The sequence below is a fragment of the Zalophus californianus genome, chromosome 14 (assembly GCF_009762305.2).
Source record: "Zalophus californianus isolate mZalCal1 chromosome 14, mZalCal1.pri.v2, whole genome shotgun sequence".
NCBI lineage: Eukaryota > Metazoa > Chordata > Mammalia > Carnivora > Otariidae > Zalophus > Zalophus californianus.
The window spans coordinates 22,370,973-22,383,767 of NC_045608.1; the positions used below are offsets into that span (position 1 = coordinate 22,370,973).

At 44.2% G+C, this 12,795-nt stretch overlaps 1 protein-coding gene across 4 annotated transcripts in view; it reads left to right on the forward strand.

Annotated features, from left to right (window-relative positions):
* The window catches only part of ZNRF3 (zinc and ring finger 3), a 191,246-nt gene that overhangs the window by 120,276 nt on the left and 58,175 nt on the right, over positions 1 to 12,795 (forward strand). The window lies entirely within an intron of this gene.

Consider the following 12,795-nt stretch of genomic DNA (forward strand, 5'->3'; position numbering starts at 1 on the left):
GACACTGAAGGGCCTGCCTGCTCTCAAAAACTGGGTTAAGAATCTTCTCAGAACAGTTGCTTGGCAAGTGTTGAATTATTCCTCCCATTTTACTTTCTATGTTTTTCCAATTAAAGAGACTTTCTGAATAAAACTGAACTTAGAATCTTGATTGGGAAGTAATGAACCTGCCTCTCAAAGGCCTGCCTTTCTTTGCATTCAGAAAACTACTCAAGATTACAGCAAGCTGGGCTTATTCCATCCCCTGGTTCCTTGTAAGAAATTCCTCAAATCTCCGGAGTTATTGTCTTTATTTTATAAAGAACCCACGCCCCCCCCAACTGGCACTTTATTGTAATATTTGGGGATGTATATTTTTGGGCATGTGGTGAAAGGATTTTTAGCCTTGGTTTTGTTTTGAGTGTTTTTGTCCACTTGTTTTGTGTGCATTGAAGAAAGGAAAGGGATTATTAATGGTGTGACTTCATGAAGTTTTCTATGATCAGGTGTTCTCTTGAGCAAGCTCTGAAGTACTAAGATAATCAGAGCTAAACTGCTACAGGTAGACGGATTACAACATTGTTTCTTGTTGATTTCACCCTATGAGCTGGTTTACAATACCTTTCTCTTGTGTTTTCTTGCTGGGCACTTGTAGGCAGCCTGTACTTGGCTTGGTAGCTGGCACACACTCACACTGCCTGGCTTCCCGGCCCATACAGAGAGCTTTTTCCAGAGCGCACTCAGTCGTGCTGGACCAGCTCACTGCAGGCATGTTGTCATGGAAAAGCAGCACATCTGTTTGAGGATGCATTACCACCTAGCCCTGCCATGTGTTACTCTGGAACTGTGTTACACATAGAGCTGATTTATAGGAAAAAGCCCTGGTGAGCTTCGGATTTCAGTCAAACCTGTTATGTCCATGTAAATACATACATTTTAGAATTTTTTTTCAAACTGCTGATCAAACAACAATACAGCAAGGGAGTGCCCAGATCTTAATTGCCTTTTCCTGCCCAGTGTCCCAACACAGGGTCAGTGCTCAGCAGATGTTGGTTTAAATGAATAGTGTACTGGAATCCAAACAAGGAAAACCTCCCACTGTCCTTACTCTCTAATAACCCACTAACTTTTTAAACTCTTTGTTTGCTTTCAGTGTCTGCCCATGGGCAGGTGGTATTTTCAGTAGGCTTCATTGTACACACAAACTTTTCTTAAAATTTCACACATGGTACTTTTTATACCATGTCCTCTTCATCATTATCTTCTTGTGATTACATAATTGCCCATAAATTATGCACATTGTTTTGCTTGATTATATAGTATGGTCTGTAAGGGTGCAATTTTTTTTCGAAGTTTTCACAGTTTGGAAGAGGACTGCTTTAAGATTTCATTGTGTAAAGTTTCTTTGTTTTAGATTACATCCTCAGGATCTCTTCTAAAAAGGGGATTCTGGGAGAAAGAAGGACCTCAGGAGCTTGGGCTTTGTTGCATATTACTAGACTGATGCTGCCCCCTCCCACCCCCCCCCCCCAGATTGAGCCAATCCACAGTGTGGCCAGGTGCGGTTCCATGTGTCTTTCCCTACAGCCCTCCCTCAGTGGGGTTTAGCATTGATTTGCTTTGATTTTGCTGTGCATTAATCAGCAATGAGATTGGTGGTTTTTCTTTTCTTTACTATGAACTATGTATATCCCTTAATTTCTGTCATTTCATTCCTGTTTTATCTTTATTCTGTTGCTGATCCTATGGGGACGTTTTAAGAATACATTGTTCTTTCTGTCCACTTTGTTGCTCATCTAGTTTGTTAATTGTCCGAAAGGAATTGCCCCAACTCCTGCTGCCTCATCATTTTTCAGAATAATTTATGATAGTCAGATTGAACTTTTCTCTACCTTGCTACCTACCTGCCCAACAGAATTTATTAAATGATTCCTTTATAGAGCTGGATGTTACTCCTGGTTTGTGTCATATTAAGATCTTATGAAGGGCACCTGGGTGGCTCGGATGGTTAAGCGTCTGCCTTCGGCTCAGGTCATGATCCCAGGATCCTGGGATTGAGTCCCGCATCGGGCTCCCTGCTCAGTGGGAGCCTGCTTCTCCCTCTGCCTCTCTCTCTCTCTCTCTCTCTCTCTCTCTCTGTTTCTCATGAATAAATAAATAAAATCTTTAAAAAAAAAGATCTTATGAAAAATTTAAATGTGTTTTTGGAATTTCTTTTCCACTTGTCTCATTCTTCTGGTTTCAGACCAACATCATGTAGTCTTAATGATTTGTTGTTTTCTAGTATCCTATTCTATTTATTTATTTAAGTAGGCTCCATGCCCAACGTGGGGCTTGAAGTGATGACCCTGAGATCAAGAGTCGCATGTTCTACCAACTGAGCCAGCCAGGCACCCCTCTAGCATTCTTTTTCAATCTGGAAGAATGAGAATTCCACTTTCACCCTTTCCTCTCCATCTTTCCTCTTTATTCGGTAACTCTGTTGTGTATAAGCACCTAATCCTTACCTTTTTATAATAAGAATAATCAGGGGGGCACCTGGCTGGCTCAGTCAGTAGAGTGTGCGACTCTTGATCTTGGGGTTATGAGTTCGAGTCTTGTGTTGGGTGTAGAGATTACTCAAAAATAAAATCTTAAAAAAAGGAAAAGGGGCGCCTGGGTGGTGTATTTGGTTGGGCGTCCAACTCTTGGTTTCTGCTCAGGTTGTGATCTCAGGGTCGTGAGACCAAGCCCTGCGACGGGCTCCACACTCAGCATGAAGTTCGCTTAAGACTCTTTCTCCCTCTCCCTCTGTCCCTCCCTGTTCCCCACCCCGTTCTCTCTCTCTCTCAAATAAATAAATCTTTAAAAAATCCAATCAAGTGTCCTTTATTACATTGCTTTGCAATTTGAAGTAAAACGATGTCAGTGAATTTCTGGGTAGAGATGAAAACTTGTCATCTGGTAGCCATATGATGAGTTACTTCAAGTTACTTTAAGAATGGATATAGAGGGGTACCTGTCTGGCTCAGTCAGTAGGACATGTGACTCCTGATCTTGGGGCCATGAGTTTGAGCCCCACGTTGGGTGTACAGATTACTTTAAAAAAAAATGAGGGGTGCCTAGGTGGCTCAGTCGTTAAGCGTCTGCCTTTAGCTCAGGTCATGATCTCAGGGTCCTGGGATAGAGCCCCGCATTGGGCTCCCTGCTCCGTGGGAAGCCTGCTTCTCCCTTTCTCTCTGCCCCTGCTTGCATCCCCTCTCTCACTGTGTCTATGTCAAATAAATAAAATCTTTAAAAAAAAAAATGAAAAAAAATTAAAACCAAACAAAAAGAATGGATGTAGAATTAACTTTTGCTTAATGTTTTCAGACGCTTTCCTATAGTCTCTTGGATACTTTTTTAAAAAATTTAACTTATGAAACATCTCTTTACCTACTTGAAATTGGAAATGGAAGTTCTGAGTGGAGGTTTGTAAAGTCAGACATGAAATACACACATACAGCCATACCCAAGTTTCAACGTAATTCTCCGACAGAGGGAAATTCCAGGGGGGTGCAGGATATTCAAGTGAGAAGGTGGACTCGAAATACTTGTTGCCTCACCGGCTTCTTACAAGCAACTTTTTGGTGGTTCTTTTGGTATAGGAGAACCTGATAAGTTAGAGGCTCTTCTTGGTTTTTCTCTACAAAGCGACACTCACCGCAGGAGATTCCAGCTTAGTGTTCTAAAAGCCAGAACCCTCAGTGGAGAAGTGCTGGTTTAATCCTCAGGCAGTTCCCCATTGGAAAGTTCCAGCGTACAGCAATAGCCCACTTCTTTCTGTGTCTGGACAGGTTTCTGTCCCCATTGCTATGACCACATGGGCATGGGGGGTGGGGCGCGGCGGCGGGTGGCTACTATATTCAGGTATTTCTAGATCCTAGATCCAGAAAAAAGGTTTAAACTGGGTTTATTCAGAAAGCAAAGAGTTCTCTCTTTCTTTGCACAGACAACAGAAAAAATCATCCCTGTGATTCCAGAGAAAAATAGGCGGGGCTATGCTTTTCCATTCCCTCACATAAATTCTGTCTTGATTCTAGCCACCACACCTTTTAAAGAAAAGGTCCAGGGGCTGTTGTTTCAGGTAAACCTCTGTCCTGTAGTGACACCCTACCCTGGCTGGCTGCGGCGAAAGGACAAAAGGAAGGAAGTTTCCCTTTTAAATCCCCAGGAATTTTTTTTGATGAGATAATATTACAGAGTGAAATGTCTCTCCCGCTCTCAGTTCAGTATTTGGCTCCTGTGTAACAGTAACCCACTTAGAAGCAGGCAGCCCTTTTGAAGTTATTTTAAACTTGAGGGAGTAGAGAGATATTGTAACCCTGGATAAGAGCACCCCCAGCCCGGGTTTCAGTTTTGTCCTTTCAGACGTGTGGAAAGTGCACCACTATATCTCAAGGATTTTGTACTGAAAGCTTCTTAAAGAGCTGGTTGTGTTTTCAAAGCTTGGCTTGGTGTCTCGTACTCAAGGGAACATAGTTCTCTTCCTCCAGGTATTTAACCTTGTCTGGCATGGTCTTTTGGCTTTGAAGTTCCCATAGATTGTCCATTAACAAAACAGGGAAACCATGATAGTCAACCTCATCGGGCTCTGAGAAATTTGAAGAAGGTCCATCTTCATATTTCAACATAAAACCAGTTGTTTGATATCTGGCACCCATGATAGGTATAGGCATTGTTTGTTGATAGTCCTTTTGCTTTAGCAGCTCCTTATTTGGAAACACAAGTAGGATAGTCATCGCCTCTTCTAGAGGTTATAGGATCTTTGTGCGTCTGGGGGAAGATTGGGGCTTCTCAGAACAATAACCCTGGTTATTGTGTCTGCCGTCTCCATAACACCCAAATCCGCGTCACACTATGGTGCCACCTGGGAGTTATTTTTGGTTGTGGGGGTGGTGAAGGTTGCTGGTTCTTTCTGCACCATGTCGCCCTGAGTCATCCCTGTGCTGTGTTGCCAGCCATCCTCAGCCCAGGCCCTGGATGGCTCTCAGAGCAGCCGTCCCCGTCAGAGTCTCTCTCCGAGGACCCTCTGTCCTCTGCAGGATGCCTCTGGGGTCCCTCTTTGGCCCGATGGAATGCGTTCCCATAGGACCCATAGAATCTGCTGGGACACGTGGAGGAAGGGTCTTCTGTCCAGCAGTGCATAAAGGTTTTAATCAAAATAAAGCATGTATATGCTTATAAAAAGGCAAAGACTACTTCATGACTTATTATAAACAAGAGCATTCCTCTGTTCTACCCTTTGGCATCCCTGATTGCTATTCCCAGGGGCAACTATTTTCAATTATTTAGTGGTTTCTTCTATTTGTCTCTGAATATTTCTAAAATTCTGTGAGTTATTTCTAAATAATGTGCTTATAACTGGTACCTCATAGTTTGAGTCCATTAAACAAAAAGAAAATTTTTTTTACATCCTCCTATGGAAAGTGAAGATTTTGTCTTATGTCCCCTCCTTCCTTCCTTCCCTTCCCTTCTCTTGTCCCCTTCCCCCACATCCCATCTCTACATTTTTCCAATGTAGCTGCATCACAATTATGGTTTAGATCAGGGTTTATATTATTATGGCCATCACTCTTTTCATCCAGGCCACGCAGGCCATATCCTGTTTATGGTTTATAGTTCTGGTGTAACTTTAAAATTTTTTTCTGAGTTAATAATTGTCCCACTGTGCACCATTACTTTAGTTTGCTATATGATTATCACTTTTCATTGTCTTATGCAGAACTGTAAAGCTCCTGTCAGTACGGTCAAGTCCACTGGGTACTGACTCCGGTTGTTGTTGTTTGGTTTCGTTTTGGGGGGAGGAGGCCCTCCTGCAGCTTGTCCCCTCTGGACTGCTCACCCCGCGGACTGGTTACGGCTGTCATCCTGGGACATCATTCTCCATTTCTCTTTCTCTGTTGGATTCCCCGTGCCCTGGAGCCCATGCCTGGCTGGAGCTTGGTTTATTCTCATTTTGTTGGAGCTGACAGTGGCTTCTGAGATCAGATGTGGTTGGAAAAATGTAAGGTTTTGCTTCTTTTTTGGGGGGGGAGGGGGGCACATCCTCTATTCTTCTTCCCCCTCCACTGCCCTTTTAAAGCGCTGTCATGAGCCTGCCTGAATGAAGGGCAGAAGTGTGCTCTCTGTATGTAGAAAGCCTCTGCATGCTCAGCTGCTGTGGTCCCACAGCAGAACCAAGAAGGAACAGGCTTTGCTCCTGTCCATTGCCCATAAATCTTTTTTGTCCTGAGGATGTCTTTGGTCACCTCATAATCAGTGACTGTAAAGAGCCAGGTTGTTTAAAGTTCATGCAGCATTTGATTAAATCCTGACCTGTTTGCTCTGGTCCCTCACTTAGCTGAGCACAGATCCAAGTGGCTTACCAAAAACAAAGCATGAGGCATGGCATCAGGCGGGCCTCGAGCCAAAGGCTGTTCTGCCAGCTGTCATTTATTTATTTATTTTTTAAGATTTCATTTATTTGTCAGAGAGACAGAGAGAGTGAAGAGAGTACAAGCAGGGGGAGCAGCAGGCTCCCTGCGGAGCAAGGAGGCCAACACGGGGCTCGATCCCAGGACCCTGGGATCATGACCTGAGCCAAAGGCAGATGCTTAACCAACTGAGCCACCCAGGTGCCCCCCCAGCAGTCACTTATTGAGCACCTGTTGAGCACAATGCTCTGGTTGGGGTTAAAGGGGACCCCTGTAAGACTCTCCTTCTGGAAGCAGGTGCCTGTCTTAGAGGGGAGGCTGAAAGAACTATGGCAAGCACCAAACCAAGCATTTAGGGAAGGGACGTGGTGGTGGAAGCAACCATCTGTATTGGTGCATTCAAGAAAGCTACATGGAAGGAGTGGCAGCGAAGCTGGTCTCGAAGGACAGTATTCTAGGCAAATGCATAAAGCGTGAGCAAACATGACAAGTCTAGAGGAAGTGAAGAAGGTGAGGGCTTTTCTACTGACAGAGTATCTCCTATGTTACTGTGATTATATGTTTTATTTCCTTTAATCCTTTTAGCATCCTGTTAAGGCAGATGATATTGTCCCCATTTTACAGATGAGGAAATCGAGGTTTATAGAAATTGAGTCATCTGCCCAAGTTGATGTGCCTCCTAAGAGGCAGGAGTGAGGTTTAAACACAAGGTTGCCTGATTCCGAAGCTCTCATTCTTTCCATCCCAAAACACCTCTTAGAACAAAATCCAGGAGTAAGAGAGCAAGAGCCATAATAATGTAATGTTCGTGATAATGTCAGACCTCGTGTAAAGGATTAACTGGGCATTTTCCTTCATCTGACTTAAGCAAGAACATCGAGCATCCCAAAGTTATTGTTCTGATAGCACGAGGCCAAACTTATAACACAGGACTCATTTTCTTTTATAGTCTCAAGCTTTAATTGTAGCTGGTTGGTTATTTGCACTGTTCTTCCATGGATCCGTCCCAGGAATTTTGCTTGTCTTTTCATTCCAGGCCATCCTTCCCTTTCTACAGTATTCTCCGCCCAGTGGGGTCTCGGTCAAGTTCCACTCAGGGTTTCCTAGTCTTTTCGATCGTTTATGTTTTCATTAACAGTTCTTTGTAACGTCCCTGAGTTCTTACACACAAGTCAGCCATTTTTAACCTTCTTAAAAATATTAAGGCAAAAACTTACCACATTTCAAGCACTTGATCAGGAAAACCCCACACATCCAAACATTTTAAGAAAATAAACTCAGAGGGGCGCCTGGGTGTCTCAGTCAGTTAAGTGTCCAACTCTTGTCATGATCTCAGGGTCTTGAGAACAAGCCCCACGTCCCGGCTCTGCACTCAGTGGGGGCGTCTGCTTGAGATTTATTCTCTCTCCCTCTCCCTCTGCCCCTCCCCCCCTCTAAAAATAAAGAAATACATCTTTTAAAAAAAACCTATAATTTTTAAATGCTCATGTGCCACATTAGGTTCAAAGCTAACATGCTCAGACATCATTCACTGAAGTGTATCTAAGATTAATCTTGAATGATTAGCATTCAGAAGGGGACACAGGTTTTATATGTAGTCACTACCTATATGTCACTGGCTGGCGTCAACACATATGCATTAACAAGCCTGGTTTTTATGTGATGGCTGTCTGGAGGGAGAGTGTGGAAGCAGTGTTTGTCTGAATTTTCAGGAGAATGTGTGCATTTCATATGTAGGACTCCTGCATTCTCTATATATGATTGTTATCCCGACACAGGACTTAGGGATCTTTTTCAGTCAGGATCTGATATTTCTTAGTAAATAGTGGAGAGAAATTGTTTGGGGCTTTATCTTGAAAAATGAAGTGGAAAATAGTTTATTTTTTAACTTAACAAGTTAAATTATAATTGCAGCTATGTATTGATTTCTGGCCATAGAGTGAATCCCATGTGGGTAGTGTTGGGATATTTTCAGCAGAATTGTATGGGAGTATGGATATAGCATCTTTCTCTTACGTTTGACTTCAGCAACAGGATTATCAAAAGTAATTTTTCCAAAATATTAGAGGACTCCCTTACTTTTTCCAAAGTTCCATCTTAATTCTTTGATCATTCTCTGTGGTTCATCTCTCTTGTGGATTTCTTCTTTAATCTTTCACTAGATTGTTTGCCATTGGCTTTGAGTGGAATCCTATTACTGACTAATACAGCTTTAATGGGCTCCATTATATTTTGCATCAGCTGCTGATTTGCACTTCTAGTTTGCAACTTACTTAAAATGTCTAGTCACAATTGTTATTCCAGCAGTTAGCAAGGGGTTGCCATAAGGAGTAAATAAAATACATTAACATGATAGCATAGTGAATACCTAATTATGAGAAAACCCTCTTCTTCGATATCCCCAGATGTGGCATATTTGTTTGCATGTCATGCCTTTGCCTAGAATATTCCATCCTTTGAGACAGGTCAGTTCACAGATGAGTATTTTCATGTTATGGCTACTTGTACTTCCCTATAAAACATTCTGCTGAGCTTGTAAGTTGGAGCCCTTGGGAAAAGAGAACCATAGGGTATAAATGGTTGGAGGCCTGGGGTGGCAGGCATTTCCAGAAGCTGATACTGTCATCAGGGGTGAGCTGACAGACCCCAATAGTACAATATTTAGACCCCAATCATGCAATATTTAGACATCGCTGAGGTTGAATTCGTAGGACCAGTAGGTGGGCACCTGAAAATGTAAACTGGAATAAAGAACTCAGGAGAGAAAGCACTGAGGGTGGAGTTGGGAAGGTGGCAGAGATAGCGAGGTAGGTTTTCAGTCCTCTGAGATGTGATTTTGGTGGCCTCTTTACCCTCCACGAGGAAATAAACAACCCACGCCAACGGGTTGCACCCAGTGGCGCTTTCGAAAAATTCCTTTTGGTTTTTAAGTCTTTGATCCATGTTCAGAAGTCAGCACCCTTGACAGGGCTGCCATTTGGAGCTAACAGTCCCCGCAGTGTCAGTGGAAGATTTGATTGGGGTGTCTTAGAGGAGAACGGGAGGGTGTGACCGCAGAGGACGGAGAGAGCGCCTGGCATGATGTATGGCCCAGGGCGCAGGGCCTGACAGCCTCAAGGGGACCCGGAGCAGCGGGTGTGTTTGAGGCTTACATAGTTCAGATTTCTGCATGCCTGCAGACACACTCTTGACATGCCTCTCCTGGCATGTGGCTCCTTCACAGCATAAGCCTCCTGTCTGGTCACGGCCGCTTCCTCCTCACCAGGGCTGCAAAGGGCCAGGCTTGGGCATCTCCTACTTCTGCTGTTCTCGGTTCCCGTTCCTGAGCCTCCCACATCCCACCGGCCCTCCCAGGCCACCTCTTCTCTCTAGCTACCCATGACCATTCCTCCATTCTTTCCACCATACCCCTTAGTCTTTGCGTTGTGGATGTTCGGCATTTAAGGGCATTTAGCTTTGCCTGAATCTCGTTGACTTTAGGTTTTTTCTCTCATGCATGTATTACATGCATTCTAACTAACTTAGCATTTCTCTAAATGTGTCCCCATGAAGTAGCATGATCGTAGTATAAACAAATAGGCTTATAATCAAAGGGTTGGAAATCCTGGTGTTTGCAAAGGTTGAAAACCCCTAGGCTTCTGCAGAGCTTTAATTTCCGAAAGCAAATCCTGAATCCCTTATGGAGCGTTCTTCAGTGTTAGTCACTTGTACAAGAACCTGTTTTTAATCTCTCAGGGTCAGCATCCTGCAGGACATGGTTTCCAGAAGGGCTGCTGTAATTGGCTTAGGCTCTGGGAGGGTGGCAACCCCATTGTCCTCCCCGTGGGTCCCCACGTTAGCTGAGCGCAGTCATATCTGAGTAAACTCTTGGGACATTTTTAAAAAAACTTTTTTATTGTTGGAGAAATTTCTATAAAATTCACCATTTAAATCATTTTAAGGTATACAATTCAGAGGCATTTAGTATATTCACAATGTGCATCCCTCACCGTCCTCTGATTCCAGAACACTTTCGTTACCCCAAAAGGAAACCCTGGACCCAATAAGCATTCACTCCCCAGCAACCACAAATCTGCTTTCTGTTCCTATGAATTTGCCTATTCTGGACAATCTCCTATCAGTGGAACCGTAGAAACCAGGTCTTAGACCTGCACCATACCTCAGCTCCCCCAGTGTAGCTCTCTTTCATGGGCCAAACTTCATTCATGTGTAAGTAACAAAAAGCAACTCTCCACCTGGAAACCTTCAAGTCATGTGGCCGGGTTAAAAATACCCATGGAATACTGCAGAAAAGGGTCAGCAATGTGTTTGCCATTGCCATGATTGGGCCTGGGATTTCAGGAAGCCGACTTGAGCCGGGCAGGGAGCCCCTTCCTGGTGGTGGAGGCGACGGGGCTGCTGGTACAATTGGCTTATCACTCTCACCCATTTCCTCTCCAGTCAGAGGTCTGCATTTCAGGCTGCTCATCATTTAATAAACTACCAAACATGTTAGAGTGGCCTGGGTTCTTCAGGGCGGAATCTTCATTTGTCCTTTGGGCACAATCATCAAGCCTGAGGACTCAGGCAAAAATTGGATATCCCGGGGCTCTCTGTCTCATGCATTGGAATTCACAGGGATAGATTATTCCTCACCCACTAGAGAGAGCTGCTGGCCACCCCCTTGTAGCACCCTGTGCCCACCTGCCTCATGGGCTTGTGCAACCCCCTCCTGTCGGTCCTTTGAATTGCCAAGATTGTCTCGTCTCTGGGCTGCACCCTTCACTCCTCCACTCTTGATGCCTCTCGAGGCTGGGCACACCACTGTGCACTCTTCTGCCCAAGAACCTGTGGTAATTGTCTTGGTGTTGAAACACCTTTCTAGTTTTAGCCTGTCTCTCTCCTTCTCGATGTAGACTGTGGTCCTTCATACTTACCAGACTGGTCTTGCTCCTCTGCCCCGCCGCCCCCCCCGCCCCCCCCCCCCCCCCGGCCCCAGCCTCTAGCTTCTCCTCCCCAGGCTTGGAACCACTGCCTGCTCTCTCTCCTTTTTCCTTGACCAATGTGACTCTTCCTTGAAGCTCATCTCACAGCTCAGCACTCGCACAGGGCTTCCCTGAACATTCTAGCCACTCTTGCTGCCCACACTACATTTGTGTTGCAACTCTAGTACCACAGAATTTAGAGCTGGCAACGTTTTTTCTTAAAGATTTAATCACTTGGTCTTTCCCTCCCAGTCAGATGACTAGCTCTTGGAGGAAGGGACAACGGTAAAGTTAAGCAAGTGGAGTGGGAAGGCGCCAGACTGTGAATCTGGGGGCCAGGTCAGGTCACCTGTGGGGGCGGCCACTCGCTGGCTCTGTTGTCCTGGAAAAGCTACTTCTCTTGAACTTCTGTTCTCATCTATAAAATGAGTAGGGGACAAAGAGTGTTTTAGTTTCCTATTTGCTGCTCTAAGAAGTTACCATAAACTTAGTGGCTTAAAGCAGCACGAATTTATTCTCTTAGCATTCTGGAGGTCAGAAGTCGAAAATGGAAAAAGGTGACATTCCTCCTGGAAGCTCTAGGGAGAGTCTGTTTCTTGTCTTTTCCAGCTTTTGGAGGCCAGCCTTGGAGGATATCATTCTGTCAACCACAGCGGGTTCTTAGGTCTCTTGTGTCTCTACACATTTCTTCCAGTATGTACAGTTTAGCACTGTGCTAGACTCGTTAATTTCTTGACCGGTTAGTTTATCTCTGAGGATTTCCTCTTCTCAGATTGTTACTGGGGATTCCAGGGCCCGATAAGACTCAGTGATAGAGCTGTGAGCACAGACTTTAGGATTGTTCTTACACTTCTACCGACTGCACTTTAGCAAAAATTTGATGATGCTCTTCTTCCTATTTTTGATTTCCTGCTTTGCCTGTTTTGAAAAAATCCTCAAAGAATTTTACCTGTTCCCCAGTAGCCAGGGGTGGCCTTTTAAACAGCTTGTTAATTATACTGGTGATTCTGCCGTATGTCTGTTGGTCTTTCCATAAATTCCTGAATGTGTTTCCAGGTCCTCTTGCATAACTTGCCATAGATGTGTCTTTAAGGATTAGAAGCCAAATAGCCTAGGATAACTAACCTAGCTAATTTTCATCTGTAATTACTACTAAATATCATGGTATTTCACAGGAATTCAGATAGGCATTTATATGGGAGTTAGGTGATTTTTCTTGCCCTTGATCCCATTGGCTGGTGTCCGCTTTGGGTGACCACCACTTAGAAAGCAGTGAGAAAGCGGGGTGCCCAGCTGGCTCAGAGAAGCATGCGTCTCTTGATCTCGGGGTCATGGGTTTGTGCCCCACATTCAATATAGAGATGACTTAAATAAGTAAATAAACTTAAAAAAAAAAAGGCAGTGAGAAAACATCTGTA